This window comes from Fukomys damarensis, unplaced genomic scaffold (assembly GCF_012274545.1).
Source record: "Fukomys damarensis isolate Sample0158 unplaced genomic scaffold, DMR_v1.0_HiC HiC_scaffold_17, whole genome shotgun sequence".
Lineage (NCBI taxonomy): Eukaryota > Metazoa > Chordata > Mammalia > Rodentia > Bathyergidae > Fukomys > Fukomys damarensis.
The window spans coordinates 16,641,375-16,668,142 of record NW_022900929.1 but is presented as its reverse complement, the minus strand read 5'-3'; the positions used below and the strand labels follow the sequence as shown (position 1 = coordinate 16,668,142).

Below are 26,768 nucleotides of genomic sequence, written 5' to 3'. Positions count from 1 at the left end.
CTCTCTCTCTCTCTCTCTCTCTCTCTCTCTCTCTCTGCCTTCCTGCCTCCTGCTCGCCTCCCTACAATAAAGATCTCCTGCCGGACCTCTTGGTGCGTGAGTGGCCTAATTGAGAAGGGACACCCGAAAAGACACGTGAACCCCCCTTTCAACATGCATACACCTTGTCTCCAGTGTGAATTCTCTGACGGTGCATACCCTTGCTTTCTTGAGCACCCTCTCACATCATCGCATTGATGGTTTCTGTTGCATGGGAAGCAGCTGGTGTCCTGTGGGAATGCCGAAGTCTCCCACATCGGCAGGGATTCTCTCAAGGAAAACAGTCCAATATCAGATGCATGCTATAATGCTGAATAAAGTCTGACTCTTGGTCCAAGACTTGGCCACACATATCTGATTTGGGAGTTATCTTACTTCTTAAAAATGTAAGTTGAATTGCAAATTTTCCCCATATTTACCACTCTCTTGGAATGGAGGCCCTGAAACGATATTCTAAGATGTTTCTGTATTCACAGACCTCCAAACTCGGGGCCCTGGACAGCACCCCATGAGGACCACCTCATTGCAGACAATGTGTAAGTATCAATCGTTCTTTTGTGAAGGACATGAAAATGTCTTAGCAATGGGTGGTGGTGCACACCTGTAATCCCAGCACTTGAGAGGCTGAGGCAGGAGGATGGCAAGTTCAAGGCCAGCCTGGGCTACATAGTTCACAGCCAAACTGAATTGCATAGCAAGACCCTGTCTCAAAAGAATAAAAATTTTAAGAAGGAAAAAGAAAATGTCTTAGACTGAGGATGAAAGATTTGGGGAAAATGGTAAAAGATAAGAGTGCCTCTGGTCAGATATATAAAATAATGATTGTGGACAAATTGCTAGTGCCTTCTCTTTCCCTTAATGAACTCAACTTTGGTCACCAGTGACCTATTAAAAAGACCTATAGTGAGGGGAAGGGGCAAGGAGGGAGTTGCTGGGAGGTTAATCCTATTTCTCCGTCTGGATACTGCCTGTGTGGGCATGTTCACCATGTGCAATCCATCACATTATATATTTTTGATTTGTGCACTTTTTATACAATGGAAAGTTAAAAAACAGCCTTCACTTCCTCACTCCCAAGCAGCCAAGGAACAGTTCTGGCAAATGAGATAAAAGCAGACTTGGGCTTCTCAGACTGTTTATTATCAGAAGCAGGCCCTGCCACAGGACCCTTGCGTCTCCTCCCTCCCTCCTGCGTCTCCTCCCTCCCTCCTACCTCTTCCCTGCCCCTTCTGGATCCGGGATCCAGGGCAATGTCTGAAGGCAAAGTGGCCCTGCCGTGGCTGGGTGGAGGAGACCACGTGCAAGGGATGGCACAGGAAGCACAGGAAGGTGCCTAAACCACTCACGTTGGAGCTTCTGTTTCTCTGGTCTGCACTTGGGTGAAAAATAATTGACTAAGATTAGGCATCCTTTCCTGTGTTTTATTTTCTTGTGTTGAACTGTACAAATACTCTCCAAAATTTCTTTGGACAATTCAGAATTATTAAAATGTTAAGGTTTTGTTTTGGTTTGGTTTTTGGTTTTGGTCTTTGTTTGGATGTGGGATCTCGCTGTTTCTCAGGTCTCAAACCCCTGGGCTTGAGTGATCCTCCTGCCTCAACCTCCCGAGTAGCTGGAACTACATTTGTGCACCACCACTTCCAGCATGTTAGCCCTTTTTAAGAGTATTTTTATGATTTTTAATATTTAAGTCTTGGATCCAAATGGAAGAAGAGCCAGTTTTCCTCCTCCCTCCCATGATTAACTAATTGTCCTAATACTATATAGTAACTCTGTCCCAGGCATTTTGAAATGCTACCTGTATTATTAAGTTCCTATTTAAATTGGATCTCTTTGTTGAATTACTGTCTGTCTGGACCTTCTCCCATATCTAATTATTTTAATTATTTTACTTTTAATTTGCTTTAATATCTGATAAAATTAGTTCCTTCATTATGGTTCTTTTTCAAAATGCTCAGCGGTAGGATAAAAGATAAGTGGGAGCTGGTGAAGTTCACTCAGGATGGAAAAATACCTTTTTGTAGTCTTAATGTGGCCAGTTGTCTTCATGGATAAGATATTAGATAAAATGAAAAAGGATGAGAGGAAAATAACGTAACATAATCACAAAATATGTTACTGTGACATCATGGAATGCACAAAAGCTCCTTAATATAGATAACATTCCCACAGTATCCAGTATACTTCTTTGAGTCATCCTTTTTCTCTACAGTGCATTCCGGAACCATCTTGTAAAAAAGCCATATTTATCTCTTAATAATTAGGCATATCCAGAAATCAGCATCAAACAAATGCCAGTTGTAATAAATGCTTCCTATATCTGAAGACTGGAGGTTGCACAGACCTCAGCGTGCTGCAACGTCTACACAAAGAAAACAATGTTCTGTCATTCTCTCCACTCTAAAAATAGCCCTATGACAAAATATTTTTAAAAGGCATAATGTTAGCAATTGTGCTTTCCTTTTTGAATTCAGAAGAATTGTGGGGAAATTATGTGTGAGATGCAGGTTTCTTTTTAAAATAAGCTTTTTAGAGAAAACGGAAATGCTCCTCTCTCTCATTTGATAACCAAGCATTTAGAATAATTCCATTGATTATGGAATTTTAGGTTTATCATAAAAATGGCTATTCTAATAGTATTCAAAGGCCTCATTAGGACAATAGTTTCCAGTGTATGAAAGTATTAGGAGAACTGGCCTCTTGAATCATGCCTTTTTATTCATCTTTTCTTTGCCATGTAAATGCTCCTTAATGGGCCGGATATTTAGCCCAGTGGTTCTACCGCCTACCTCTCAAGCTCAAGGTCCCAGAGTTCTATCCCTGGTACCAAAAAAAAAAAAGTTCCTTTTTGGTGTCATTAACATAAAAATAGAATATTTGGGAACATATAAACCCAGTGAAATTAATTGCCACACTAGAATTTTCTAAAGGAAAGACAGGCATGATGGTGTTCTCTGGGAGGCTGAAGCAGGAAGATCACAAATTTGAACCCAGCTTGGGCAACTTAGCAACTTAGGGAGTCCCTGTCTTGAGACAAAAAAAATACAAAAAAGAGGGCCAGGGCCAGGTGTGGTGGCACAAGCCTGTAATCCCAGCACTCGGGAGGCTGAGGCAGGTGGATTGCTGTGAGTTCAAGACCAGCCTGGGCTACATAGTGAGTTCCAGGTCAGTCTCTGCTACATAGTAAGACCCTGTCTCAAAAAAAGAAAAAAAAAAAGAGGGCCAGGGATTTAGCTCAGTGCTTCCAGCTCCTGCCTCGCAAGCACAAGGACCCAAGTTTGATCCTGGCACCCCCCCAAAAAAAATTTAAAAAGATCTGGGGATGTAGGTCAGTGTGAAGGCCCTGGGTTCAATCCTCAGGAAGCAAAGGAAAGCTGGGGAAGGGGAAGAGTTAAGCATAATATTGATGCATTTCTCACTGTATGCAAAGGAAATATTTTAAGACAATTTCAGATTGGAGGGGTGAGAGAGACCTATCTACATGGGAGGGAAACAACATGGTAAAACAATGTCAATAAGACTATTGCAATAAGGTATGTATGTACAATATGACACCTAGAACAAACACTAAAAAACTGTACAAATAGATGCACTCAAAAGCAGTATCAAGCTGGGGATTTAGCTCAGTGGCTCTGCTGCCTGCCTCGCAAGCAGAAGGACCTTAGTTCGATCCCCAGTACCAAAAAAAAAGAAAAGAAAAAAAGCAGTATCAACAAATCAAAATGTAATTACTATATAAAAAATGGTGAAGCAACTCCTAGAAAAGCATAAACAGATATTAAAGAGAGAGAAAAAACAGAAATTAGAGAGAGAAAACAAATTTTAAAATGTCATACTTGAGCCCTATCTTATCAGGTATACATGAAAATAAATAATATAAATAAAATACAAATGGACAAAGCTTTATGGATTTTAAAATATGACCTAACTATATGCTGTATACAAAAAAAATCACCTCAAATATAAAGATATATGTAGTTTGAAAGTAAAAGGATGCAGAAAGATACATTATATAAATATTAATCAAAAGGAAACAAGTAGCTACATTAATATCAAATGAAGTAGATTTCCCAGCAAAGAAAACCACTAAGGATGCAAAGGGACATTACCTACTGATCAGCCCACCAAGAAGGCATAGCATCTCTAAATTTATATGCAACAAACAACAGAGCTCCAAAATAAATGAAGCAAAATTGATAGAACTGAAAAGAGGACTAGAGGAATCTATAATTACAGCTGGAGATTTTTAACACCATTCTCTCAACAGATGGAATTCACTACAATCAGCAAGGATATAGATGACCTGAATACTATCAAACAGCAGGACCTAAATGATACTTATACAACACTCAACAACAGCAAAATACTCATTCTTTTTTTTTTTTGTACTGGAGATTGAACTTAGGTCCTTGCACTTGCAAAGCAGGTGCCAGAACCACTGAGCTAAATCCCTGGCCCAAAAATATACATTCTTTTTGATTGCCTATAGAAGCATTTGCCACAGAGGCTGTGGAGGTTTACATCTAAGATGTGCCCTGAAGGCTCCTGTGTTCAGAGGCTGGGCTTTTGGAAGGTAGTTGGATGAGGGGGCACTATGCTTACCAGTGGATTCATCCTGTGAGAAGGTGGAGTCTGGTCAGACTAGGCAGGTCACTGGGTGCTGACCTGGAAAGGCGCATCTCCCTCCCCAGATCCTCTCTGCACTCTCCACGTCCTGGCCACCATGATGTGAGCATCTCTCCTCTGCCAGACCCTCTACCATGTTCTTCCTGACCTGGAACCAGCAGACTATGGAATGAATCCTCTAAACCAAAACGAAACTTCTTCAAATTATGGGTCTCAGTGACAAGGAAAGTGACTAGGACAAAGATCATACCCGAGGTCATAAAAGAAACCTCAGTAAATCCCCAAAGAATTAAAATACAACACAGGTGTGACCACTGGCCACAACAGAAGCAATCTAAAAATCAGTAACAAAAACTTCTTTAAAATCTCCAAATGAATGAACAGTAAACAGCATAATTCCCAACAATTCATAGGTCAGAGAGGCTGTCTCCAGGGAAATACAAAGGTCACGTTAGCCCATTGTAGTGGCACACACCTGTAATCTCAGCACTTGGGAGGCTGAGGCAGGAAGATCTCCAGAAGTTCAAGAGCAGACTGAGCTACAGAGTGAGTTCAAGGCCAGCATGAACTACATAGCAAGACCCTGCCTCAGGAGAGGAAAAAAAAAAAATCATATTAAACAATGAAAATGAAAATGCAACAGGTCAAAATTTATAGTACAAAACTAAAGGACACTGGAATCAATTCATAACATTAAATGTTTACAGGAAGACCTCAATTCAAAAACTCCTACCGTAAGGAACTAAAACAAAGAAAAAATAAGCCCAAAACAAACATTAGGAAGGAAATAAAAACAAAAATCAATAAAATTAGAAACATAAAGGACCAGAGATTCAGCTCAGAGGTGCCACCCTGCTGCCTAGTAAACACAAGGATCCAAGTAAGCACAAGGACCCAAGTTTATCCCCGTACCAAAAATAAAAATAAAAACAAGGAAGTTAATTAGTCGGAAAGATGAGGTTCTCTTTGAAAGATCAATAAAACTGATAAACCTCTAGCAAGACAAAAGAAGAGGAAGACACATATTACCAACATCAAAAAGAACTCTCAGGGTGAGGCAGGAGGATCACATGTTGGATTCCAGCCTGAGTAATTTAGCAGCTTAGTGAGACCCTATCCCAAGATAAAAAATTTAAGAAGGCCTGGTCTCAAACCACAGTACGAAGAAAAAGAAAAAAAGAAACAGCAGGTGAGCATTGGCTATCACTATAAACTGCCGACTTTAAAAGGCTAATAAAGCTGGGCGTGGTGTCACACGCCTGTAATCCCAGGACTCAGGAGGCTGAGGCAGGAGTATAGCTTTGAGTTCGAGACCAGCCTGAGCTACATAGTTCCAGGTCAGTCTCAACTCCATAGTGAGACCCTGTCTCAAAAAAGATAACTCCACCCTTATAAACTCAGAAACTTGGCTGGAATGGGCCAATACCTGGAAAACCACAAAGCTCACTCAATATTAAATAGATAACTTGAGAGGTAACTATCTTAAAAATTGCATTTCTATTTTTAAAAATCAACTTTCTATTCTCAGTGTGCCCGCACAGCTAGGGTTCCCCCATGATTCCACATGAAGCTCTATTCTAGGATGAGTTTTATTGTAGCAAAAGGACACAATGCAGGAACAGCAGGAAGAGGATATAAATAGAAGGCTGGCAGGGTCAGTGTACAAGCTCTTGTCATCTCTCCTGGAGACAACACAGCACATCTTTTTTGGGAGCACATTGTGGGGACATGTGTGAGTTGTCCTTGTCCAGAGCTCCCACTTGAGTCCTGGAGTCCACCTGAAATGAAAAACATAAAAACAACAAAGCTAACAAGTTGGCCACACACTTGCCAGGCCTGGTGACAACACAGTCCCAATTTAGGGACAATTTAGTGCACCCACTAGGTGGGCATGTAAAGATAGGCACCATGAATCGGTTTTTTTGTTTTGTTTTGTTTTTTTGTTTTGTTTTTTTTTAATACAGTGTCTGGCTATGTAGCTCACACTGGCCTTGAACTTGAGGCAGTCCTCCTGCCTCAGCCTCCTGAGTGCTGGGATTACAGGTGTGTGCCACCACGCCCGGCTCAATTTAGCAATTTAATGAGACTTGTCTCAAAATAAAAAAGAGCTAGAGAATGTAGGTCAGTGTGAAGGCCCTGGATCCAATACCCAGTACTGCAAATAAGTAAATAAAGAGATAAATATAATGTAATCCACCATATTAACATGCTGCTAAAGGAAAACTGGATGCTCATATTAGTTGATGCACAAAAGCCTTTAAACACGTTTGTTTTTTTTTAATTTACAAACTTGGAATAAAGACCTCCTCATCCTAATAGTGTACAAAAAATTTTCATTTAGTCAGGCATGGTGGTGTACACATGTAATCCCAGCACTCAGGAGGCTGAGGCAGGAAGATCGTGACGAGTTTGAGGCCAGCCTGGTCTACATAGTGAGTTCAAGACAGCTGAAACTACGTAGTAAGACCCTGTCTCAAAAAAAAAAAAAAATCTGTTGTTAATGACCCAACTCTGAAATATTAGCACGGCTACCGGATAAGATGTCATTTTTAAAGCTACAGCTAAGTATATAATTGTACAGTTAGTATTTACCATACTGACTAGGAAAAGGCTGACCTCTCTTCCCCACACTACGCTGGATCTGAGGTGCTCCAACAGCCTGTATCTGAAAGGCTTGGTCCTAGTGAGGTGCTATGGGGAGGAGGGGGACCTTTCAGAGGCTGGGCCCAGTTCCAACTCTTCATGTCCTTGGTTCTGTGTCCTTGACGGGGACCACAGGACCCTAGGCCTTGTCTCTGTTTCTCTCTGCTCCCTGGCTGTGAGCTGAGCAGCCTCGTGCTGCAGCCATGACCTGCTGTCTTCCCCCACGCACACCTGTTGACGGCGGGAATCCCCAGCACCATGAGCCTGCGTTGGCTAAGATGATGGAAAGGCGAGCAGCACCCCCACGATAGGAGCAGGGCCAGCATCTCTGCTAATCCCAGCCAGCTTGACAGAGCAAGGCAAGGGAAAGGATGCGTCAGGAAAGGAAGAAATAAAACTGCCCCTATGTTCAGATGAAACGATTGTCCACAGAGAAAATCTCAAGACAGCAACAATTTTTAAAACTCCTATGGGGCTGGTATAGCTCAGTGGTAGAGCATCTGTCCAGCAAGCATAAGTCCCAGGGTTTGAACCCCAGGACTGGAAAAAAAACTCTAGAAAAACAAGTGAGTTCTGCCAGGTCTCAGGATACAAGATCAAAATACAAAAAGGAATTGTATGTCAACATACTAGCAGGAAACCCGTGGAAACCATCACTTTAAAACAGTAACATTTACAAGCACTCAAATAGTTAAATACTGAGGTATAAGCCTGACAAAACACTTGGGATTTGTACACTGAAAACTCAAAATTCTAATAGAAAAATAAAAATTCTAATAGAGAAGGAAGTTTATGCTCCTGTACTGGAAGACTTAATATGGGAAAGATGTCAATTCCCAAGGTCACCCATAGACTTGATGTAATTCCTATCAAAAACCCAGCAAGAATTTTTGTAGATATTGGCAAGCTTATTCCAGAATACACGGAAACAGAAACCAGAATAGCAACTTTAAAAAAGATGAAGACAGAAAGTATCATGCTACCTGACTTTCAGACTTACTTTGTGGCTACAGTAAACCCAGGTGATATGGGTAAGGCAGAGAGACAGACACATAAATCACAGACACAGAGATAGAGCAGAACAGAGTGCAGGGACAGACACCTACAAATACCTCCAGCTGGTTTTGGATGAAGGTGCAACCACAAATCAATAAAGGAGACGGGATCTTTTAACAGATGGCATTAGAGTAGCTGGACATCATAAGCAAAAGATTGGATCTCAACCGAAACCTCAGACCATATACAAAAATCAAATCAAAATGGATCAGACTTAGGGTGTCATGTAAAGTCACTGACCTTTTAGAAGAAAAAGTATGAGAAAGTCATTGGGAGCTGAGACCAGGCTGGTGCTTCTCAACTAGGAATGATTTTAACCCAGCCCCCAACACCAGAGGATGTTTGTCAACGTCCAGGGACTTGTGTGTGTGTGTGTGTGTCTTGGACTACAAATGTTGTTTGTGTGTGTGTGTCTTGGACTACAAATGTTGTTCTGGCATCCCAAGGATAAAGAACAGGAAGGCTGGCTTTGAAAAATATCATCCAGTGCACAGGAGACCCCCCCAAACACAGAAATCCAACCCAGAATATCAGTCATATTGAGGTTGAGAAACCCTGGTATAGGCAAAAGCTTTTAGATGTGACACAAAAAGCATAAACTGTAAAGAAAAAACCTGAGAAGTAAATTTTTCTAAACATTAAAAATTTGTTCCAGGGCTGGGGATTTAGCTCAGTAGTTCTGGTGCCTGCTTCGCAAGTGCAAGGACCCAAGTTCGATCCCCGGTACCAAAATAAATAAATATATATATTTATATATTTTGTTCCACCAAATGTTTACTGTTAAGAAAACCAAGTGCAGTGCTGCATATCTCTAAACCCAGCCTCAGGAAACAGGCAGGGGGATCAAAAGTTCTAGGCCTGCCTGGGCAATATAGTAAGAACTCCATGGGGGTGGGGTGGGGAATAAAGTGAATATACTACACTGCTCACATTTCTGACACCAAATGTGTGTTTCTCACATCAACTAATTCTTTAGCTCTCCAAACACCGAGTATCCAGTGATAAAATTCATTTCTGATGCTAACTACTCAGAGTTGGCAAGAGATCACACCAATTAAAGGCTTAGTCCCACAAGATTGCTTCTACTCCAGGTTCCAGTCACAAGCACCAAGCCTCCTGTGATCAGCAATAAATGACACCCTCTTTCCAGTTCAATAATATTGCTCTCTGGGCTCACAAAATTCAACCTGGCATGGTAGTTCATACCTGCAGTCCCAGCACTGGGGAGTCTGAGGGAGCATCACCCCAAAGTTCAAGATCAGCCTGAGCTACACAGTGAGTTCAAGGCCAGCTTGAGCTACATAGAAGACCCTGTCTCAAAATTAACAAAACAAGGGCCGGGATTTAGGTCAGTGGTTCTGGCACCTGCCTCACAAACACAAGGACCGGAGCTCGATCCTTGGTACCAGAAAGAAAAAACGAAAAACAAAAAGCTTATGAAATCCAAAGAAATACCTGACTCATATTGACTAGCTTGGGGTGGGGCTGGGGGAGTGTTGGGTTTTGGACCCAGTCCTTGCACTTTTATTTTGACATGAGGTCTTTTTAAATTGCCAAGTTGCCCAGGTCTGGCTCAAACTTGCAATCCTTCTGTGCCTCAGCCTCCCAGGTTGCTGGGATTACAGAAGGGCACTGATGCATCTGTCTCTTTAGCTACTCAGTTTCCTAGCATTGCCCTGAGCCCGCGATGGTGAACCTTTTACAGACCGAGTGGCCAAACTGCTACCCAAAGCTCGCTTACTTATCATAAAGTGCCAACACCAATTAAACCTGAATATCCGGTCCTTGGCTCATGTGCGGACAGGGAGGCCCCTGAGTGTTCACTGTGGCACGCATGCCATAGGTTCACCTCACTGCCTTAAGCGCACCTGCCCTGTCACTCTAGGTGAGCTGTGGCTTCCTCTCTCAGTCTGTCAGACCTTCCTGCTCAGCAGGGCCTCTTGCTTAAGCCCATCTGTCCCCTGTGCATGGACATCTGCCCGTCTTTCACTTAGTTCTCCGCTGGCGTTCTATATCCCTTCTGTTACACGGCCTGGCATCCAACTATCGCAGATCCCCGACTCCACTGTGCGTCCCTGCCCTCACCAGGCCCTTCCCCAAACCCCCTCACCAGGACCAGGGCATCTCGCTGCCTTTCCCTCAACAACCCTCACCGATGCTGCCAACGTGAAGTTACCAAGACATGTCTGCCTGATCGTGCTACTCCCCTTCGGACAACTTTCAGTGGTTCCCCATTGCTCACAGTTCCCCGGCCCAAGGGCAGGCTTCGGGCACGAGCTCAGCTCTGGTGACAGCTTCACAAGACAAGAAGCTAGGCCAACTTTGTCCTCTGGCTATCAACTCTCCTGTGAGCACTAACTCAAGGGTCCCAAAAGAATTCCATTAATCCCTCCCACGAGAGGGCGGTGCCCCCAAAATGAGCTCCAACTAAGCTCCACCTCTTGAAGGCACCGCCACCTCTGTATCACTTCTCTGAGGATCAAGCTCAGATGCTTGAACCCTCAGGACAAAGAGCACTCAAACCATGTCACCATGCTATTGTATTCTTGCTTTATTTAACTGTCCTCCCTCAGTAGACAATACGTTTGTGTTCAGGAGAGTCTACATTTTCTTTATCCTTAGCATGTAGCCAGGTGTGGTGGCACACGTCTGTAATTCCAGCACTCTAGGAGGCTGAGGTAGGGGGATCGAAAGTTCAAGCCCATCCTGGGCAACTTAGTGACTTAGCAAGACCATGTTTCAAAATTTAAAAAAACAAATTTAAAGGGTTGGGATGTAACTCAGCGCAAAGGCCCTGGGTTCAATCCCCAGTACCACAAAAAAAGAAGGAAGAGAAGAGAAGGGGGAGGGGAAGGAGGAGAAAAAGAAAGAAAAGAAGCCAGGAACCCCCCTTGTGAGTCTCCAAGGTCACAGGAGATGTGCAAAACCCCTTTCTTTGGCCTCATCAGAGTGCAGCATAGGGTCTGAAAACCCATTTTCACTCTGGCGCAGAGTGAGTGACAGAAATGGAAGTTGCCAGGAACACAGGGCTTGCTGGGATCAGACCCGGAAAGTTCTGGAATAGAAGAGGTGAACCCACAGAAAGATTGCCTTGGTGCTCACAGGACCGTGTGGACATGTTTCTGTGTAATTGCAAAAGTGCATATGGTATTCGGTATTCTCTTGCTGAGGCTGACCTAACAAAGGACCACAGGCTGGAAAGGTAGTTCTGAAAGTTCTGGAGGCTGGAAATCCAAGGTCGAGAAGTTAGCAGAAGTCAAACCCTTGGAGGCCTCCTTCCTTGTGGTGTAGGCGGGCCCCTCCCCTGCGTCTTCACCAGACCTCCCCCCTGCCTAGGTGTTTCTGTGTCCTGACTGCCTCCTCTGAGAAGGACCCCAATTGTTTTGGTTTGGTTTGGTTTCCTTGTTTTGCTGTCTTTCATTTTGTCTTATTTTTGTTGTACTGGGGTTTGAGCCCTGGGCACACTACCACAATCTATTTCCACAACCCTTTAAAAAAACTGTTGTATTCTATTTTGAGACAGGGTCTTATTAAGTTGCCCAGGTTGGCCTCAAACTTGTGATCCTCTTGTCTCAGACTCCTGGGTAGCTGGAGACACCAGTCTTCTTAGAAGACCCACTGCAATGACCTAATTGTAACTTAACCTTATTTAAAGATGCTATTTCCAAATACAGTCTATTCTGAGGTACTAGAGGTTAGGGCTTCAACACAAATATGGGGGCAGAGGGGGACATAATCCAGCCCATTGCATTCATAAGGCTCTGGCTTTTTTGTTCAGTGTTGAACAAAAAACTTCCAAATATATAAAAATATATCTATGTGAGAGATTTCTTCCCATTCTCCCACTGCTTTCATCCTGTCTCAGCTGTTAAATCAATAAAAGTCTCAGCGTTTTAAAAATACCTTAACAATTTTGATATTGAACAAAGATCAGTGCCATAGCTCGTTCTCAGATGCGCCCAGCTTGATGGGATCTCATTCTTGAGAGAAAGCAGCTCCACTCAGCTCTGAGGCACAGCTGGCCTTCGGAATATCCTTGCTGGGTCTGAGCACTTCCAAGTGGTGGGAGGAGACGTCTTTTATACACTGAGACCTTCTGAGCAAGCTGGCTGGAAAGGATTCTTCTCTCTGAACTGCTGAGCTATCTGACTTTATCAGAAACAGAAGATTCTGCATCAAAGTGACTTTTCTAGAAAGTTGATCTGTCTCGTATCAAAAGAGATGATGGGAGTGGAGAAGAATCGCTGTGGCCTGCGAATCAAGAGGCCTGGGAGGTCTTCCATTATTAGCTAGAAAACCTTGAGAAGATTGCCTTACCATTTCCAACATGTTTCATCATTTGAAAAAATGAGCAACTGAATTAAAGGTCTTTGATCTCTTGCTGCTATAAAATTCTAAGATTTTAATATGAAACAAACACAGAATTTATTGCACAGGCATCTTCCTAATTTTCCCCCTCTTTCAGTATCAGGGATTGAATTTAGGGCCTTTACCCTGAGCTACATTCCTAGCCCCTTTTTTATATTTTATGTCTAGCTGGGGATTTAGCTCAGTGGTTCCACCGCCTGCCTTGCAAGTGCAAGGACTCAAGTTCAATCCCCAGTACAAAAAAAAAAAGGTAGTATATTTTATGCCTATATGTTTATATTTTTTGGTCTCGCCAAGTAACTATATTGTTCAGGATGGGCTTAAACTTGGGATCCTCCTGGCTCAGCCTCTTAGAGTGCTGGCATTACAGGTATGTGCAACCATGCCCAGCTCTAACTTACTCCCTTTTTTTGGTTACCAGGGATCAAACCGAGGATCTTGCACTCGCCAGGCAGGCAATGGAACCACTGAGCTAAATTCCTGGCCCTAACTTACTCTTAAAAATGAAGAGTATTCAATTAATCTCTGAACTTAAACACAATTGCTCATACTTTACTTTTGTAAAGAGCTCTTTTGAACTCACAGTTTTGGAGACCTAGAAGTCCAAGGTCAGACAGCCTCTTTTGCTCAGACTTTGGGGAAGAACTAGTTTTTTGGGGGGGTTTTGGGGGGGTACTGGGTATCAAACTCAGGACCTTGTGCTTGCAAGGCAGGTGTAGTGCCCCTGAGCTAAATCCCTGGCCCTGGTTTTGGCTTTTTGAGACAGGGTCTTACTGTGTAGTCCAGGCTGGACTTGAACTCAATATGTAGCTCAGGCTGACCTAAAACTAACAGCAATCCTCCTGCTTCAGCCTCCTGGGTGCTCAAGCTCACTTTTTAATAACCCACTCCCCTAGGAACTAAGCTACTTCTGCAAGACTGATTCTGCTTGACCAGTATTAATGACCCAGCCTCCTCCCACTAGGCCCCATGTTTTAAAGGTCTGGCCCCCTTTCAAGGTGGTTATATTGAGAATTAAGGTTCCAGTCTACAAACCTTTGGGAACGAAATCATATGCAAACCATAACAGCATTCAAAACATATTCTTCGGACTTGGCATTCAAGCTTTCATAACCTATGGAGTTCTGACCTTACAAAGTCCTTGTGTTCTTATATTTATTACTTGTTAGGTATAATAAATATGTACTAAAGACCTGGTGGAATGGTAGGGCCTCACACAAATCAAAATATATGACTATGAGCCAAACTGTGGAATTATAGAAGTATAAGGCACTGAGAGACTTTTGGATAGGACAAGGTTACTTTGGAATGAAGCATAACTGGGCAGGTGAAAAATCTTATGACCTCAGAACTAATCTTTGCTATTAAACAATGCCCGATTTTAGTAAACTTTCAGTGTTCCCAGAAAATTTCTCCCAACTACTTTCTTCTTCAAATTTTTTATTTTCTGTCTGTGTTTGCAATACATAATAATTATACTCACCTTAGGACTTGGTACATAGACACATTGCAACTATTTTTACCGAACTGTTTTTATTCCCTTTCCCCCTTCTCTCCCATCTACCCTTGTCCCCCTATTGTCTTCACACCCCCTCAGAGTCTCCTCTCCTATTTCCTATCATCTACCTTTTATTTTTCTCTTTAAATTATTTATATTTTGCTGAGCATGGTGGCACACACCTGTAATCCCAGCACTCTGAAGGCTGAGGCAGGAGGATTGCTTCTAGTTGGAGGCCAGCCTGAGCTACATAGTGAGTTCAAACCTAGCCTGAACTATATAGCAAGACCCTGTCTCAAAAATAAATAAAATAATGAATAAAATAAATTATTTATATTTTGGGTCTCTCATATAAAAGAAACCATGCAATATTTAATCTTCTGTGTCTGATTTATTTCACTTAGCATTATCGTCTCAAGGTGCATCCGTTTTTCCTACAAATATGTAAATTTACTTTTCTTTATTGCTGTCCAGAGTCATTTCTTCACTATGAATTCTTAGGATCTAATACCTAAGAGAGGAACTTGAATGGGGAACTCTGCCACCTTCTGCACACCTGCAGCTTTCTTTCCCAGTATGAATTCTCAAAGCTGAATCAGGCTGGGTCAACTGGAGACTGTCCCATTTTCTTTGCACTTGTAAGTTTTCTTCTTCAGTAGCATTTCCTTGCTGATGGGAAAAGGAAGGCTGAACTTTCTCCAGTTTCCTGCAGGCTTTGCACCAACAGGCTGTCTTTCCTCTACCCTCTAAATTATTTGATGCTGAAGAAATTTCCCACTTTCCCAGAATGCTTTGCCACCTAAGCTACAATTGTCTGGTTTGTTTGTTCCTGCATGAAGGTGATGCTGTATTGTCCCAGGTTTGCACACCAGCTGGAAAGCCTCTGACAGACATTACACAGGGCCTCTCTCCACCCAATTCTCCGGTGCCTAAGTAGCCCTGGGTCCAGCTGAAGACTTTTCCATTCCCTTTATGGTCGTCTGGTTTCCCTCTAGTGTAAATACCCTGATTTATGTTGAAAAAGATGTGTGAATGAAATAAAAGATTTCCCAGGTTCAAAACATTCAAAGGTGTCTCTCTAAAATCAATTATCATATTCTGAATTATTTTTTTTTCTAGAAGTTTCTTTGCATTGACCATTTTCCTCTCCCGTGTGAATTGCTGAGTATTGTTGAAGGTTTGGACTTTATAGTAGAGAGGTTTTCCCATATATACTTATTACCTTCATAGCATCTCTCTCCACCTCCAATATTCCTGTGTCTATAGGACCTGAACTTCAGTAAATATTCTGCCACATTCATATGGCTTCTCTTCAGTGGGACATCTGTGCTGTTTGATGAGACACAAAAGTTTTTCCACCCTCATTACATAAGGAAGATTTTGATCTCCCACAGAAATCCTGTAGTTTTGAGTATGTTCTGAATGCTGCTACATTCCTGTGGTGTTTCTTTTCCATAGAAACTGCCCACATGTGATCATCACTGAGCTCAGATGGCAGTTTCTCCCTCGAAGTTTCCCCATTGCTGCTCCAGGCGGCTTCTCTCATCCCAGATGGGCCCAGACACAGACATGCTGTGTGGACCACAGCCTGCCAGCATCTTCTCAACACAGCGATGAGTCGTTACACTTCTGCTTTTCAGCCAACATCTTGTTCTCACTACCGTTCTCACATGCAGAAAATGTAAATCTCACCAATGCCCTTTGAAGGAAAAGGGAAATACTGGTTGGCTAACCATGCAGTGCTGCCACCAACCTTAAGGGGTAAAGTGCTTTTGAGTGTCAAGAGAGTATGACAGTATTTGCCACTGATACTTAGCAACTTTACTCAGCATAGACAACAGAAAATACTTGGGAGTTTAACATAAATAGATGGAAAAATCCTTCTGTGAAAAGAGCTTCGAATTTTCTAGTTGACAGATATTGTGTGTATTCTTGTGGTGGTGGTGGTGGTGGTGGAACATTGTTGCTGAACATAATGCCCAGCATTCATAACTTAAAGGAGAAATTTAAATTAGCTCACTGTTTGAGGGGTTCTGTCCATGGCCAGCTGGCTCCGAGGCAGAAACATCACAGTTGAATGGTGTGGTGGAGCAGGGTTGCTTAGTTCATGGTGGCGGGGAAGCCAAATGGGAACAGAACCAGGGAGGAAAGGGTGTGGGACCAGGCGTAGACCCCAAGGTCACACCTCCATGGCACACCCAGATACCAGAAGGGCGCTTGACTAATCCCCAGGGCAGACCCCAAAGCCAATCAGTTTGACACTGCAGACTAACACCACACGTGGCAAGTTTGTTTTACTGAAGACCTACTTCTTGATGGCATCTCATGAGGGTTTCCTTCAGTATGGCCTTGAAAGAATTGACCAATGTTATTTGTAACAAATACAGTGGACCCACAGGGGATATAGCTCAGTGGCACAGCACCTGCCTGGCAAACGTGAGGCCCTGAGTTTGATTCCCAGTACAAAAAAAAAAAAAAGATCCAGTAGATCCTCAAGTTACAACCAGCCTGACATATGAACAACTTGGGTTAATTAGATTAATGGAAGATTCATCTGCCTTTTGTTATCTTTGGTGTGTACCCAGATAAATATCCAGGTCTCAGCTGTATTGACTCACAACAACCAAGTTGAGGTACAACCAGTTTGGGAACCAACTGAGTTCTTAAATCAAGGGTCCACTGTACTTAGGAGCTTGGAACTCAGGGGCAGTATGTTGGATCTGTGTCTGAATACTAAGCACTCTGATTTTAGTAAGACTAACTACCCAGAGTGCTTGGGAAGAGGAGGTAATGGGGATTATGAGGACCTAAATTCTCTGAGCCATTCCTGGTGCTGCTGCAAGTCTGCATTGTCACAACGTTTCAATTCTGGTCCTGAGGCAAAACTTCCACTAAGACTTGCTTTCCTTTATTATTGTAAGTAGACTGGGGATGATTAATTTAACGTTTCTTTTAGAGTTTGTTTTGTTTTTTTGAGACAGGGTCTCGCTATGTAGTTCAGGCTGGCCTCCAACTCACAGTGACCCTCCTGCTTCAGCCACCCAAGTGTGAGGATTATAGGCAGGAACCACCACAAGCAGCAGTTACTAGTAGATTTAGATATTTAAAATCTATATGAAGCTATTGAATACAAGGTGTGAGTGTGGGAGACCAGATGGGAGGACTGAGGCCTAGTTAGCCTCCTCGGTAACAATAAGAAAAAAAGAGGGCATGCAAGCATGCTGATGCTTGGGTACAAAAGTAAAAACACCTGAGATTAAGTTGCTTACCCAGAGAAGTAGCATGGAGTATGAGAGACAGATGACTCCTGTGTGACTCTAATTGCTTGTGCCTGTGTCTGAGTGAATAAAGCCAAGGTGTGACAGTCACTTGGGGCGCTATGTTGAAGGGACACATGAGCCTCCTGCCTCCCCCCCATATTTTAACCTGATTCTGTGTCTCTTTGCCTCTCCTCCTTGTCACCCTTGGTCAGGTTCAAGCTTGTAGGCTGTTTCCTACATGACAGTGAATGTTCAAAATTTTTTGAAAGTATTACACTAAAAGACACATTGCCATGAATCTCCCTCAAAATGCTCCCCCTCACTTTGTTTTATTTGTATGTTTGTTTTTGTTGAGGGGGTTGTTTTTGCTTTTTTTGAGACAGGGTCTCGCTCAGACTGTCTTTAAATCACTATGTAGCACTGGCTGGCTGGAACTCACGGCAATCCTCCCGCCTCAGCCTCTGAAATGCTGGGATCACAGGCATGTGCCACCAGGCCCAGCAATCCCCCTCATCTTGAACACACTCATACCATTGTTCTGGCCACTTTCTGGAACAGTTCTGGAAATCCCTTTCATAAATGTCTTTGGTTGTTCTGCTGTGGCTGCTTCAATGTCCTGAAGAGATTCAAAACGTTTCCCTTTCATGATCATTTTGACTTTGAAGAAGAGCCAGAGGTCCCACAATGCCAGATCTGGTGAAAAAGGTGGATGAGGTCATGTTTTTATGAGCCTGCATTTCTGTTGAATGGTACAAAGCAGCAGCGTTCACCATATTTTTGATTACTCCTTGTAAAGACACTTAGTAAAGAGAACCTCCAGAACTACTTCAGAAAGGGGCAAAAGCTGGGCATGGTGGTGCATGCCTATAGTCCCAGAACTTGGGAGGCAGAGGCAGGAGGATTGCAGCAAGTTTGAGCCGGTCTGGGCTACATAGTTCAAGGCCAACCTGAGCTACATAGTGACATAGTGAGACCCTATCTCAAAAAAAAAAAAAAAACGAGAGAGAGAAAGAAAAAAAATAATAAAAAGGAAAGTGGCAAGAACAATGGGATAAGTGCGTTGGAAGCAAAGGAAGTATTCAGGGGGACTTGTGGCAATATGTCTTTTAGTGTAATACATTTTTTATTTAAACATTAACCATTATTTTGATCACATTGCCTATGGTAGAGACATTGTCAAAAATAATAGTTGCAACTGTTACCTTTCTGATCCCAGGGAGGCAGAGACCAAGAATGTCATCCTTCACCAACAGAGGTCAATTCTAGACTCATTTCTCTACCAATAATTTGCCAAAGGGTTAGAATAAGAGTGAATACATCTGGACTCTTGGGTAACTTAATACTTATAATTGGTTTAAAAAATTGATAAATTTGTTGGACTTTGGGAAAAATAGTGAAAAATAAAACGGAACATTACTGATACATATTTGATTTATCAGGAAGTAGTCTCAGGGATACCAATAAAGGCAGCCACTTCTTAGCCCAACCAGGAAAGCACCCAGTTATGAGCACCTAACCACAAGGTTTGTGTACAATGATCTTGTATGATGGGGGCTGGGGGCAGCAGTGGGGATTGAACCCAGAGCCTTCACACTGAGCTACGTTTCCAATCCCCCATCTTTTTAGAGACAAGTTTTCCCTAAGTCACTAAGTTGCCCATTCTGGGCTGAAACTTGCAATCCTCCTGCCTCAGTCTTCCAGAGTTCTGGGATAACAAGTGTGTGCCACACCTGGCTAGCTTTTTTTTTTTTTTAGGTACCGGGGATTGAACTCTGGTCCTTGGGCAGGCGGCAGAACCTCTGAGCTAAATCCCTGGCCCTTAGCTTTTATGATTTTTGTCATTAAATCATTCTTCTGGCTCCAAGTCACAAGGTAGACAGAAAATGGGCCCAAACGAATAGACAGGAAGTTGACCAACAAGAAGTGAAAAATGAAAAGAGGAAGTCCAAGAGCGGAGCCAAGGTTACACAGAACAAGATTTAGGGAGACGCTTCATTGTCAGTACACAGATGACAGTGAACACCCCACATGACCAAAAACTAACAAAAGGGAAAAAGAATAACAGAAAAGCTTAATTGCAAGGAACTAAAAGTATAGTAATTGCAGTGAAGAACAGCCTTGCCTATTATCTCTAATACCTTGTTAGAGTTGAAAATAAACTTCATTTAAAATGTCATGTGCACCGGGCATGGTGGCGCACGCCTGTAATCCCAGCACTCGGGAGGCGAAGCAGGAGGATCGCTGTGAGTTCGAGACTAGCCTGGACTACATAGTGAAGTTCCAGGTCAGTCTCAACTACATAGCGAAACCCTGTCTCAAAAAACAAACAAAAAGAATGCTGCTACAGTTAATCTTTGCCTGTGGCAAAAAAAAAGAAAGAAAAAATTTGTCTTTATTTTCCTTGGCTACTGTTTGACCCCTTCCAGAAATCACAGACCACTCATTTACTACGCTGTTTCTCTTCCAGTCTCGCCGAGCCCAGCCCCTCCGCGAACCGAGCGGACTAAGCGGCGAGCGCGCTTCTCACATCCAGTCCCGGCTCCTCTAGGCCCCGCCTCCCCACGGAAGGCGGCTATTGCGCAGACGCCGAAGCCTTTGCGTAGGCGTACCACCAGGACCTCCAGACCACCGAGCCCTCTTCCTAGAGTAGTCCCTGCGGGGGCCCCCCTTCTCCCTCCGTTACTCACCTCCGAGCCAACTCAACAGCCACCCAGAAGTGCAGGTGTCCGGAGGTCCTGAGCGTCGGTTTTGGGCACGCCGTTACTCTTTCATTCACCCAACTGACAATCCTCTGGTGCTTTGGTAGGGAGATGACCGAGGCGCAGTCTGTCCGCATACAGAACTATAGGACTGGGTGACAGATGCGGTGCTCCAGGGTACGGGATACTGTACCTCCAAGGAGCCGGAGGGATGGCAGGAAGCGCTCCTGGAGAGGTAACATCCCTGGGCCCTGAAGGATGGAGCCTGCGGCTGGCAGAGTGTTGCGAGTAGAAGGGGGATTCTGCACCGAAGAAAGGCGGCCGGCACAAAACGGCCTGCGCGTGCTGGATCTTGAGTGCCCGGAGCTGAAGCTGGAAGGTAAGCAAGGGGGACCCGTGTGCACGATGGAAATTAATCACTACCCCGAGTAGCCTCGGCAGTACTTCAATCAGAACACGGGAGCTTTGCTCCTGAAATACAGCTGGAAGCCATTGTGGTGACAGAATGGAGGCGGGGACAGTCTGGCACATTTACTTATAGTAATTGACTCTGTAGGATGTAACTTTCATGAAAGCAAGGACTGTGTCTGTTTGGTTCTTTTCTCTTGTCTAGCGTTTAGGAGAATGCTTGGCCCTTAGTAGATCCTTAATAAGTGTTCACTGGAATAGTGGAAGAAGGAGTTTGCTCTTGATAGGGCTTCCTGGTTGGATAGTAGGTGGGACTGAGAAGGGGAAAAGACATTACTGAAACTGGGAAGAGCACAAGTACCGGAATCTTGGTCGGTAGCAGTTGCTGATCCTGTCCTCACCACTGGTAACAGGCTGAAGGGCAGGGGTCCACTGCTCGTGGACCCTGAGAAGGGCCCAGAGCGCAGAATCTGCAAATACCGGTTCTATGTTCTAGTCTCACCAGCCAAAAAAAGGATAGTTTGTTGTCTGTCCACCCACATGACCAAATTTGAGAACTACATATTTTTTGTTTGTTTTTATTTGGCTATTCTGGCTACATGCACGGAAGTCATCTATATGAATGTGATTTTTAGGCTGCTTATTATTTTCCTGGTTTTTTCGTGCAGTACTGGAGATTAAACGCGGCCTTTGCACTGAGCCACATCCTTAGTTCACCCCCTCCCCCTTTTGCTTGGAGACGGGGTCTGGAAAAGTTGCTAAGTTGTCCTGGTTGGGCTCAAACTTTCAGTCCTCCTCTTTTAGGCCTCCAGAGGGCTGGGATTACAGATGTGTGCCTCCATATTGGGCTGTATTCCATTTTATTGATGCACCATCACTTAGTAATTACTTTTTGTTGTTTGTTTACCTTCTTGAATAATACAGAAATGAATATTTCGTACCTTGCTTTTTTCCTCCATTTCCCCTTTACTGAATCTTTTCCCAAAGATCACTTAGCCTGATAACATCACATACTGTCTATTACCTAACTGGTTTCCAATATTACAGACTGTATGTTACCTAAAAAGTTAAGGTTGACAGCAACAGTATCCCTTTATGCAACGTTTACAATCTGAACATCCACCAATGGCCCTGGGGACCTTGTATGAGCAAAACAAATCACTCTCTGCCCTCACAGAGCTTCCAGTGTAGAGCAGGAGGCCAGCGTTAATCCTGTCATCACACAGGTATATAATATCACGCTGAAAAACAGTAGGAAGAAAATTAGCCAAGACATTGAAATCAGTCTTAAGATTTCAGGTGAACTGGTGGTGATAGGGAGGATTTTATTTTTAATTTTACTAATGTACTAACTTAAAAAACAGTTCCTCGGGGTTCTTTTGCCTGTTTCGTTTTTGCATTAACCTAAATAGTTCCTTCCTATTTTGCCTCCTGCTTAAGGGAAGTAATGCATGATGGCTCTAGTGTAAGCCAACAAAAAAATTATTAACCTAGGCCTAAATTTTTTACAGGTGAGTAACTAGCGTGTACTTAATGTGTTCCTACCTTTCCTGTTTGTCTCATGTAAATGATTTCTCCTCTTCACTAGGCATGAAACCCTATCTTTCCTCCATTTTGAAAAGGCAACAGAAACCCAGTGAAGAGCAGGACTTGGGTTCAAGTCCCAGTTCCCCCACTCCCAGTACAGTAACATGAAGCAGAAGATAGAAACTGCTTGAGCCTCTGTGACCTTATGGGCCAAAGGGAGCTAATTCCCTGAGTTGATGGTTGGCCACATGTTGAGTACGAACATTCCATTATGTGGGGGGAAATAGCTGAGAGCAGGATAGCATCTCTGGCTCCCAGTAGAGTTTTTTGTTTTAGGTTTTTGTTTTCATTTGCAGTAATAGGGATTGACCAGAAATTTCACAGTAGGCTACATCTCCAGCCTATTTATTTATTTATTTTTATTTATTTTTATTTATTTATTTATTTATTTATTTTTTTTTTGAGCCAAGGTCTCCATAAGTTATCAAGTCTGGACTTGAATTTGTGATCCTCCTGCCTCAGCCTCTCAGTGTGCTGGGTTAACAGGCAGTTCTACCATGCCCAGCCGCCTAGTAGGTTTTATTGCCTCACCCAAACAATGGTTCACAACACTCAGTGCTGGCAAAAAAAAATAGAGGATGGAGGCCTGATGACACTGCCCCTCTTGCCGTGGTGCCAGTGAGGACCTCCCCTAGGAGGAGCCTTTGAGCTGAGAATTTGAAATTGGATTAGAATTTAGCAGGTCAATCCAGGCCAAGACCTCATTTACAGCCCGGACTCTCACACATCAGTACATCCATAAGTCCAGCCTACTTTCTTTTCTGGACATACATCCCATCACTTCTGTTGTCCACCAAGTCAAGGGCCCTCTTTTTCTTTTTTCTTTTTGATACTGGGGACTGAACTCAGGTCCTTGCACAGCAGGCGGCAGCACCACTGAGCTAAATCCCTGGCCCTGCTCAGGGCCCTCTTAATGACCTTCTGCTTTCACTCTGGTCCCTGCACTTTTGTCTACACAGCAGCCAGAGGGAACCTTTTACAGTAGTTCATTTCACAGCAGTGCTCCAAACCCTCCAGTGCACTTCCATCACTTGGAAGAGTAAATCTGTTTCCTTACCAGAGCCCACAAGGTGCTCCCTGATCTGCCTGGGCCTACCTCACTCTCCTCCTTTTCTGTCACTTTCTTTTGCCCACTCTTCTCAGTTGCAGCTTCCTGGCTCAGCCTCAAACACCCTTGTCTCAGGAGACCAGGATTCTTGCAGAAAGTAAAGGGCGCTCCATTTGCTGCTGCCCAAATACAGCGGACAGACCGTAGAGTGACCCTGTTCTTGGTGTTAATGCATTTGTGACATTTCCTCCTTTCTGAGAATGAGCCCTGCGATGGAATGTCACTCCTGTGTTTATGCTACATAAGACTCCATCTAGCAGACAGGAGAGAGGTACTCTCTCCAACCTTCAAGAAGCTCATAGCCATGCTGGGAACTGGGCATAGAGAGGCCCATGTGGAGGCAGCTGCATCCTCTTCCTCAAGTCGTTTACCTGCTTTGTTTTCATAGCCCTTCATTTTCTGACATTACTGAGTCTACATGAAAAAAGGATTTCTCCGCTCTCAAAACACTTCTCACACTAAATGTTAAGGGTTTTCTGATACCCAAAAGTTCCCCAGTGCTCTGCAGACATTATCTGGGTATCCTATGATTCAGTCTTTACATCATTGTCTTAGTTACTTTTCTTGCTGCTGAAACAAAATACCTGATACCGACAAATTCAAGAAGGAAAGGTTTATTTTGGCTCAGTTTGTAGAGGTTTCAATCCGTAATTGGCTCCAAGGCAGGTGGTATGGCAGAGGAGTGTCACAAAAGACAAGCAACAGCAGCAGCTGTCTTTCTGTCTCTTATAGCACATACCCTTAGGGCAGATGGCACTTGCATCCAGGGAGGGCCTTCTCATTATCCACATTCAGAACTATGCCAACTAATCCTTGGACTAGTGTAGTAATCACATGCCCTTAAGCCCAGTATGACACACTGTAGATCCAGCCACCTCTGAAAGGCCCAACCTATGATTACATGAGGCTTTGGGGGCACATCTAGATGCAAGCTATAGCAGGGCAGTACTTCACTATTTACAACACTTTATGTAGGACTCAACCAGGGGAATCCCAAGTGGGAGTGATGCAAGATAATGGGGGTATAGGGTGCTACTTGAAGTGTCTACATCCCTCGGGCATGCCACCCTCCCAGCCCCTCTGTGATCACCAGCCCAGCTCTCTGAACCCTGGAGGGACTTCATGAAGGTTTCAACACAGTTAACTATGAAATCAATCTCCAGCCTCTCTCCTTCCCTCAAGGATGGAGGTGGGTGGGGCTGAAGGTTCCAAGCTTTTGATCATGGCTTAGTCGTTCTGTGCGCAGCCCCCATCCTGAAGCTGCCTAGGCTCCCACCAGGAATCACCTCAGAATAAAAGCTGCTTCTGTCATTCAGAAGTCCCCTAGGATTTGGGAGAGCTCTGGGCCAAGGGGCAAATATATTTCTCACTTGTTACAGTGTTTTTATTTCTTGTTTAATTGTTTTGTCCACAAAAATATAAATTGCACAAGACCAGGAATTGGTATTTTATCAGTGATAATCTCTAGCACTTAAGTAGTGCCTTGAACGTAGTAGGTGTTCAGTATTTGTTGAGTGAATTGCATCATGAATGAGCAAAGGAGAAGAGGATATATAGAGACTGCATGTGCCAAGGGCTTGGGGTCACTGGGGGTTCTAGAACTGAGAGGCCTGTGAAGCTGGAAATACAGAGAGGTAGTGATAAAGGCAGGAGACAGAATTATGGACCAGACCATAGAGGACCCTGTAGCTTATATTACAAGGTTTTGTCTAAGGGAAATAAGCTATTAAATGGCTTCAGGTAAACAGAGTTATGGGGTTTTAAAAATTAATTTTATTGGTACAATTTAGATAAATATAATGATCCCATTCATTACAAGGACTTTGTACCTGTACATATTTTGATTCTTCTTTTTTTCCCATCTCCGTCCCCTCCCTTCAACCTCTCTTCCCTTATTTATTTACAAAGCTTTGTTTCCATCTTATCCTTTTTTTTTCTGCCTTCCTTTTCCCCTCCCCCTTCCCTAGTTCCTCTTTCCTTTTGAACAATTTCTTCCTGTTTCACAATATGTGTCATATATTTTGGTCTTTATTTGCTCTTTCAGTTTCTTGCACTAGAGAGACAATGTGATATTTATACATTTCACTTAACTAGAAATGTCTCAGGTTTATCCTTCTTTATGGCTGAGTAGTACTGCACTGTATAGAAGAACCTCATCTTTTTTAGCCATTCATCGGCTGATGGGCATTTGGGTTGTTTCCAAGTTTTAACTATTACTATGCTACTATAATCACAGCTGTGTATATATTGCTGTGATGTGATGCTTTTAATTCTTTTGGGAAGATACCCAGAAGAGGACTAGCTGGGTCAAGTGACACCTCTAATCCTAGTTTTGGGAGGATTTTACACACTGATTTCCATAGTGGTTGCACCAGTCTGTACTCCCACCAATAGTGCAGAAGGGTCCCTTTCTCCCCACAGCCCACAAGCATGTTATTAGTGGAAATCTTGATAGCTATTTTTTTCTGTAGTGAGATGAAAATTGTGTTCTTATAAGATCCCTCGGTTGTTTGGTGGTGAATTGATAGTAATGGAGCAAATGGCAGCAGGGGCCCAGCGAGGTAGCTGTTCAAGTCATCTAGGCAGAGATGTCCAAGACTGGCATTGGGTGGTGGGGTTGAAGAAGATACAGAGACAAAATTTGGAGGTAAAATTAGCTGGGAGCACTTCCAGTTCCTATGAGAAAAAAAATAGCTGCTATGCTAAGTAGATGGAAGAGACACAAGCTCAGATGTGTTCATTGGCACAAAACTGAGCCAACCAAGTGCAGCTTTCTTTCTTCCCCTCTGTACACAACCAACAAATCCTGGTGGAGCTTTTGCCACACATCAGATCTGCAGCAAGTCCAAAGCTAAATAAGGTACTGATGACACAAAAAAGAGAGTGAGAGTTTCCCCTTTGGGCTCTCTATACCCTATTCCTTGTGGTGGTCTCCTGTCTGGTCCTGTTTGCACTGGTCGGCTTCATGTTGTGTACATTTTATCTTCTCTGCTTACCCTAAAGACCCACTCATATGACTTTACAAGCATGAAAGGTGTTCGGAGCATTATCCTGAGTCTTTGCACTGCCCTCATAGTTAACTATTTGCTTTATTTCATGTTTATTCAACAAATATTTATTTGAATGTTCATAATAGGCCTATTTTAAGTGCTGGATAAACAAGACAGTCTTGCCCTCGTGGAACAAACATTCCATTGTGTACCTGAGGCATAGGTCTGGGTCATAGAAAGTAAAATTCACTAAACTATCCATCATTGCATTGAACACCAAAAGGCTCCTCCCCCCCACCTTGTGACCCCCATATGGCAAGCTTTCTCCCTCAGGTACACCCAGAAGATGGTTTAGAAAAATAATGCTTCAGGCTGGGTGTGGTGGCATATGCCTATAGTCCTAGCACTGCAGAGGCCGAGGCAGGAATATTGCCATGAGTTCAAGGCCAGCCTGTCTTTAAAGAAAAAAAAAAAAAAAAAAAAAAA

General features: G+C 43.3%; 1 long non-coding RNA gene across 2 annotated transcripts in view; it reads left to right on the top strand.

Annotated features, from left to right (window-relative positions):
* The window catches only part of LOC104858657, a 30,814-nt gene extending 14,939 nt beyond the window's left edge, over positions 1 to 15,875 (top strand). Inside the window, exons 4-5 of one of the 2 annotated variants that reach the window (XR_779189.2) lie at positions 516 to 575; positions 14,705 to 15,875. This is a non-coding gene — a long non-coding RNA (uncharacterized LOC104858657). Of the gene's footprint in view, positions 1 to 515; positions 576 to 4,306; positions 4,419 to 14,704 lie in introns of those variants that run through there. The other variant, XR_779188.2, reaches the window with a different exon arrangement.
* Positions 15,876 to 26,768: the final 10,893 nt, after the last annotated feature.